We start from the raw sequence: 8,211 nt of genomic DNA, 5'->3' as shown, positions 1-8,211 counted from the left end.
CCGTGTAGACACACCACAGAGGACACCGCGTAGACAACACACAAAGGACACCGCGTAGACACACACAGAGACACCGCATAGACACACACAGAGAGACCGCGTAGACAACACAAAGAGACACCGCGTAGACACACACAAAGACACCGCGTAAACACACACAGAGACACCGTGTAGACACACACAGAGACACCGTGTAGACAACACACAGAGACACCGCGTAGACAACAGAGACACCGTGTAGACAACACACAGAGACACCGTGTAGACAACACACAGAGACACCGAGTAGACAACACAGAGACACCGTGTAGACACACACAGAGACACCGTGTAGCCAACACAGAGACACCGTGTAGACAACACAGAGACACCGCGTAAACACACAGAGACACCGCATAGACAACACACAGAGACACCGTGTAGACACACACAGAGACACCGCGTAGACACACACAGAGACACCGCATAGACACAAACAGAGACACCGCGTAGACACACACAGACACCGCGTAGACACACACAGAGACACCATGTAGACAACACAGAGACACCGCGTAGACAACACACAGAGACACCGCGTAGACACACACAGAGACACCATGTAGACACACACAGAGACACCGTGTAGACACACACAGAGACACCACGTAGACACACACAAAGACACCGCGTAGACACACACAGAGACACCGCGTAGACACACACAGAGACACCGCGTAAACACACACAGAGACACCGTGTAGACACACACAGAGACACCGTGTAGACAACAGAGACACCGTGTAGACAACACACAGGGACACCGTGTAGACACACACAGAGACACCGGGTAGACAACACACAGAGACACCGTGTAGACAACACACAGAGACACCGCGTAGACACACACAAAGACACCGCGTAGACACACACAGAGACACCGCGTAGACACACACAGAGAGACCGCGTAGACAACACACAGAGACACCGTGTAGACAACACACAGAGACACCGCGTAGACAACAGAGACACCGTGTAGACAACACACAGAGACACCGTGTAGACAACACACAGAGACACTGCGTAGACAACACACAGAGACACCGCATAGACACACACAGAGACACCGCGTAAACACACACAGAGACACCGTGTAGACACACACAGAGACACCGTGTAGACAACAGAGACACCGTGTAGACAACAGAGACACCGTGTAGACAACACACAGGGACACCGTGTAGACACACACAGAGACACCGTGTAGACAACACACAGAGACACCGCGTAGACAACACACAGGGACACCGTGTAGACAACACACAGGGACACCGTGTAGACACACACAGAGACACCGCGTAGACAACACACAAAAACACCGCGTAGACACACACAGAGACACCGCGTAGACACACACAGAGAGACCGCGTAGACAACACAAAGAGACACCGCGTAGACAACACACAAAGACACCGCGTAAACACACACAGAGACACCGTGTAGACACACACAGAGACACCGTGTAGACAACACACAGAGACACCGCGTAGACAACAGAGACACCGTGTAGACAACACACAGAGACACCGTGTAGACAACACACAGAGACACCGAGTAGACAACACAGAGACACCGTGTAGACACACACAGAGACACCGTGTAGACAACACAGAGACACCGTGTAGACAACACAGAGACACCGCGTAAACACACAGAGACACCGCATAGACAACACACAGAGACACCGTGTAGACACACACAGAGACACCGCGTAGACACACACAGAGACACCGCATAGACACACACAGAGACACCGCGTAGACACACACAGACACCGCGTAGACACACACAGAGGACACCATGTAGACAACACAGAGACACCGCGTAGACAACACACAGAGACACCGCGTAGACACACACAGAAACACCGCGTAGACACACACAGAGACACCGTGTAGACACACACAGAGACACCGTGTAGACAACACACAGAGACACCGCGTAGACAACACACAGAGACACCGCGTAGACAACACACAGACACCGCGTAGACACACACAGAGACACCGCGTAGACAACACAGAGACACCGCGTAGACACACACAGAGACACCGAGTAGACACACACAGAGACACCGTGTAGACAACACAGAGACACCGCGTAGACACACACAGAGAGACCGCGTAGACACACACAGAGACACCGCGTAGACAACACAGAGACACCGCGTAAACACACAGAGACACCGCATAGACAACACACAGAGACACCGCGTAGACACACACAGAGACACCGCGTAGACACACACAGAGACACCGCATAGACACACACAGAGACACCGTGTAGACACACAGAGACACCACATAGACACACACAGAGACACCGCGTAGACACACACAGAGACAACCGTGTAGACAACCATCAGAGACACCCGCGTAAACCACACAAGAACACCGCATAGGACAACACAGAGGACACCGCGTAGGGACCACACACAGATGACACAGCATCGCACACACACAGAGACACCGCGTAGGACACCACACAGAGGACACAGCGTAGACACACACAGACACCGCGTAGACAACACAGCGGACACCGTGTAGACAACACACGAGGACACAGCGTAGACAACCACAGAGACACCGCGTAGACAACACAGAGACACCGCAATGACAACACACCAGAGACACCATGTAGACAACAACAGAGACACCGCGTAGACACCACCACAGAGACACCGCGTAGACACACACAGCGACCACCATGTAGGACACACACAGAGCCACCGTGTAGAACACACAGAGACACCCCGTAGACACACACCAAGACACCGCGTTAGACACACACAGAGACACCGCGTTAGACAACACAAGACACCGAGGTCAACACACACAGAGACACCGTGTAGACACACACAGAGACACCGTGTAGACAACAGAGACACCGTGTAGACAACCACACAGGGACACCGTGTAGACACACACAGAGACATCCGGGTAGACAACACACAGAGACCCCGTGTAGACAACACACAGAGACACCGCGTAGACACACACAAAGACACCGCGTAGACACACACAGAGACACCGCGTAGGACACACACAGAGAGACACGCGTAGACAACACACAGAGACACCGTGTAGACAACACACAGAGACACCACGTAGACAACAGAGACACCGTGTAGACAACACCACAGAGACCACCGTTGTAGACAACACACAGAGACACTGCGTAGACAACACACAGAGACACCGCATAGACACCACACAGAGACACCGCGTAAACACACACAGAGACACCGTGTAGACACACACAGAGACACCGTGTAGACAACAGAGACACCGTGTAGACAACAGAGACACCGTGTAGACAACACACAGGGACACCGTGTAGACACACACAGAGACACCGTGTAGACACACACAGAGACACCGCGTAGACAACACACAGGGACACCGTGTAGACAACACACAGGGACACCGTGTAGACACACACAGAGACACCGCGTAGACAACACACAAAAACACCGCGTAGACACACACAGAGACACCGCGTAGACACACACAGAGAGACCGCGTAGACAACACAAAGAGACACCGCGTAGACAACACACAAAGACACCGCGTAAACACACACAGAGACACCGTGTAGACACACACAGAGACACCGTGTAGACAACACACAGAGACACCGCGTAGACAACAGAGACACCGTGTAGACAACACACAGAGACACCGTGTAGACAACACACAGAGACACCGAGTAGACAAACACAGAGACACCGTGTAGACACACACAGAGACACCGTGTAGACAACACAGAGACACCGTGTAGACAACACAGAGACACCGCGTAAACACACAGAGACACCGCATAGACAACACACAGAGACACCGTGTAGACACACACAGAGACACCGCGTAGACACACACAGAGACACCGCATAGACACACACAGAGACACCGCGTAGACACACACAGACACCGCGTAGACACACACAGAGACACCATGTAGACAACACAGAGACACCGCGTAGACAACACCAGAGACACCGCGTAGACACACACAGAAACACCCGGTAGACACACACAGAGGACACCGTGTAGACACACACAGAGACACCGTGTAGACAACACACAGAGACACCGCGTAGACAACACACAGAGACACCGCGTAGACAACACACAGACACCGCGTAGACACACACAGAGACACCGCGTAGACAACACAGAGACACCGCGTAGACACACACAGAGACACCGAGTAGACACACACAGAGACACCGTGTAGACAACACAGAGACACCGCGTAGACACACACAGAGAGACCGCGTAGACACACACAGAGACACCGCGTAGACAACACAGAGACACCGCGTAAACACACAGAGACACCGCATAGACAACACACAGAGACACCGCGTAGACACACACAGAGACACCGCGTAGACACACACAGAGACACCGCATAGACACACACAGAGACACCGTGTAGACACACAGAGACACCACATAGACACACACAGAGACACCGCGTAGACACACACAGAGACACCGTGTAGACAACACAGAGACACCGCGTAAACACACAGAGACACCGCATAGACAACACAGAGACACCGCGTAGACACACACAGAGACACCGCATAGACACACACAGAGACACCGCGTAGACACACACAGAGACACCGCGTAGACACACACAGACACCGCGTAGACAACACAGAGACACCGTGTAGACAACACACGAGACACCGCGTAGACAACACACAGAGACACCGCGTAGACAACACAGAGACACCGCATAGACACACACAGAGACACCGTGTAGACAACACACAGAGACACCGTGTAGACACAGAGACACCGCGTAGACAACACAGAGACACCGCGTAGACAACACAGAGACACCGCGTAGACACACACAGATACACCGCGTAGACACACACAGAGACACCGCGTAGACAACACACAGAGACACCGCGTAGACAACACAGAGACACCGCGTAGACACACACAGAGACACCGCGTAGACACACACAGAGACACCGCGTAGACAACACAGAGACACCGCGTAGACACACACAGAGACACCGCGTAGACACACACAGAGACACCGCGTAGACACACACAGAGACACCGCGTAGACACACACAGAGACACCGCGTAGACACACACAGAGACACCGTGTAGACAACACAGAGACACCGCGTAGACAACACACAGAGACACCGCGTAGACTACACACAGAGACACCGCATAGACACACACAGAGACACCGTGTAGACACACACAGAGACACCGTGTAGACACACACAGAGACACCGTGTAGACAACACACAGAGACACCGTGTAGACACACACAGAGACACCGTGTAGACAACACACACAGACACCATGTAGACAACACACAGAGACACCGCGTAGACAACACAGAGACACCGCGTAGACACACACAGAGACACCGCGTAGACAACACAGAGACACCGCGTAGACAACACAGAGACACCGCGTAGACACACACAGAGACACCGTGTAGACAACACACAGACACCGTGTAGACACAGAGACACCGCGTAGACACAGAGACACCGCGTAGACAACACAGAGACAACGCGTAGACACACACAGAGACACCGAGTAGACACACACAGAGACACCGTGTAGACACACACAGAGACACCGCGTAGACACACACAGAGACACCGCGTAGACAACACACAGAGACACCGCGTAGACACACACAGAGACACCGCGTAGACACACACAGAGACACCGCGTAGACAACACAGAGACACCGCGTAGACACACACAGAGACACCGTGTAGACACACACAGAGACACCGTGTAAACACACAGAGACACCGTGTAGACAACACACAGAGACACCGCGTAGACAACACACAGAGACACCACGTAGACACACACAGAGACACCGAGTAGACACAGAGACACCGTGTAGACACACACAGAGACACCGTGTAGACAACACACAGAGACACCGCGTAGACACACACAGAGACACCGCGTAGACAACACAGAGACACCGCGTAGACACACACAGAGACACCGAGTAGACACACACAGAGACACCGTGTAGACAACACACAGAGACACCGAGTAGACACAGAGACACCGTGTAGACACACACAGAGACACCGCGTAGACAACACAGAGACACCGCGTAGACAACACAGACACACCGCGTAGACACACACAGAGACACCGTGTAGACAACACACAGAGACACCGCGTAGACACAGAGACACCGCGTAGACAACACAGAGACACCGCGTAGACACACACAGAGACACCGAGTAGACACACACAGAGACACCGTGTAGACACACACAGAGACACCGCGAAGACACACACAGAGACACACGTAAGACAACACACAAGACACCGCGTAGACACACACAGAGACACCGCGTAGACAACACAGAGACACCGCGTAGACACACACAGAGACACCGAGTAGACACACACAGAGACACCGTGTAGACAACACACAGAGACACCGAGTAGACACACAGAGACACCGTGTAGACAACACACAGAGACACCGTGTAGACAACACACAGAGACACCGCGTAGACACACACAGAGACACGCGTAGACACACACAGAGACACCGTGTAGACAACACAGAGACACCGCGTAGACACACACAGAGACACCGCGTAGACACACACAGAAACACCGCGTAGACACACACAGAGACACCGTGTAGACACACACAGAGACACCGTGTAGACAACACACAGAGACACCGCGTAGACAACACAGAGACACCGCGTAGACAACACACAGACACCGCGTAGACACACACAGAGACACCGCGTAGACAACACAGAGACACCGCGTAGACACACACAGAGACACCGAGTAGACACACACAGAGACACCGTGTAGACAACACAGAGACACCGCGTAGACAACACACAGAGACACCGCGTAGACACACACAGAGACACCGCGTAGACAACACAGAGACACCGCGTAAACACACAGAGACACCGCATAGACAACACACAGAGACACCGCGTAGACACACACAGAGACACCGCGTAGACCACACAGAGACACCGCGTAGACACACACAGAGACACCGTGTAGACACACAGAGACCCCTAGACACACAGAGAACCGCGTAGAACACACAGAGACACCGTGTAGACAACACAGAGACACCGACACACAGAGACACGCATAGAACACAGAGACACCGCGTAGACACACACAGAGACACCGCTAGACACACCAGAGACACCGCGTAGACACACACAGAGACACCGCGTAGACCACACAGACACGCGTAGACAACACAGAGACACCGTGTAGACAACACACGAGACACCGGTAGAACACACAGAGACACCGCGTAGACAACACAGAGACACCGCATAGACACACACAGAGACACCGTGTAGACAACACACAGAGACACCGTGTAGACACAGAGACACCGCGTAGACAACACAGAGACACCGCGTAGACAACACAGAGACACCGCGTAGACACACACAGACACCGCGTAGACACACACAGAGACACCGCGTAGACAACACACAGAGACACCGCGTAGACAACACAGACACCGCGTAGACACACACAGAGACACCGCGTAGACACACACAGAGACACCGCGTAGACAACACAGAGACACCGCGTAGACACACACAGAGACATGCGTAGACACACAGAGACCCGCGTAGACACACACAGGACAACCGCGTAGACACACCACAGAGACACCGCGTAGACACACACAGAGACACCGTGTAGACAACACAGAGACAGCGTAGACAACACACAGAGACACCGCGTAACTACACAGAGACACCGCATAGACACACACAGAGACACCGTGTAGACACACACAGAGACACCGTGTAGACCACACAGAGACACCGTGTAGACAACCACAGAGACACCGTAGACACACAGAGACACCGTGTAGACAACACACACAGAGACCATGTAGACAACACACAGAGACACGCGTAGACAACACAGAGACACGCGTAGACACACACAGAGACACCGCGTAGACAACACAGAGACACCGCGTAGACAACACAGAGACACCGCGTAGACACACGAGACACCGTGTAGACAACACCGACACCGTGTAGACACAGAGACACCGAGTAGACACAGAGACGCGGTAGAACACACAGAGACAACGCGTAGACACACACAGAGACACCGAGTAGAACACACA

This window comes from Lethenteron reissneri, chromosome 53 (genome assembly GCF_015708825.2).
Source record: "Lethenteron reissneri isolate LAM-NWPU_2019-01 chromosome 53, ASM1570882v1, whole genome shotgun sequence".
NCBI lineage: Eukaryota > Metazoa > Chordata > Hyperoartia > Petromyzontiformes > Petromyzontidae > Lethenteron > Lethenteron reissneri.
The sequence above is the reverse complement of the archived record's forward strand: the minus strand, read 5'-3'. Positions refer to the sequence as shown.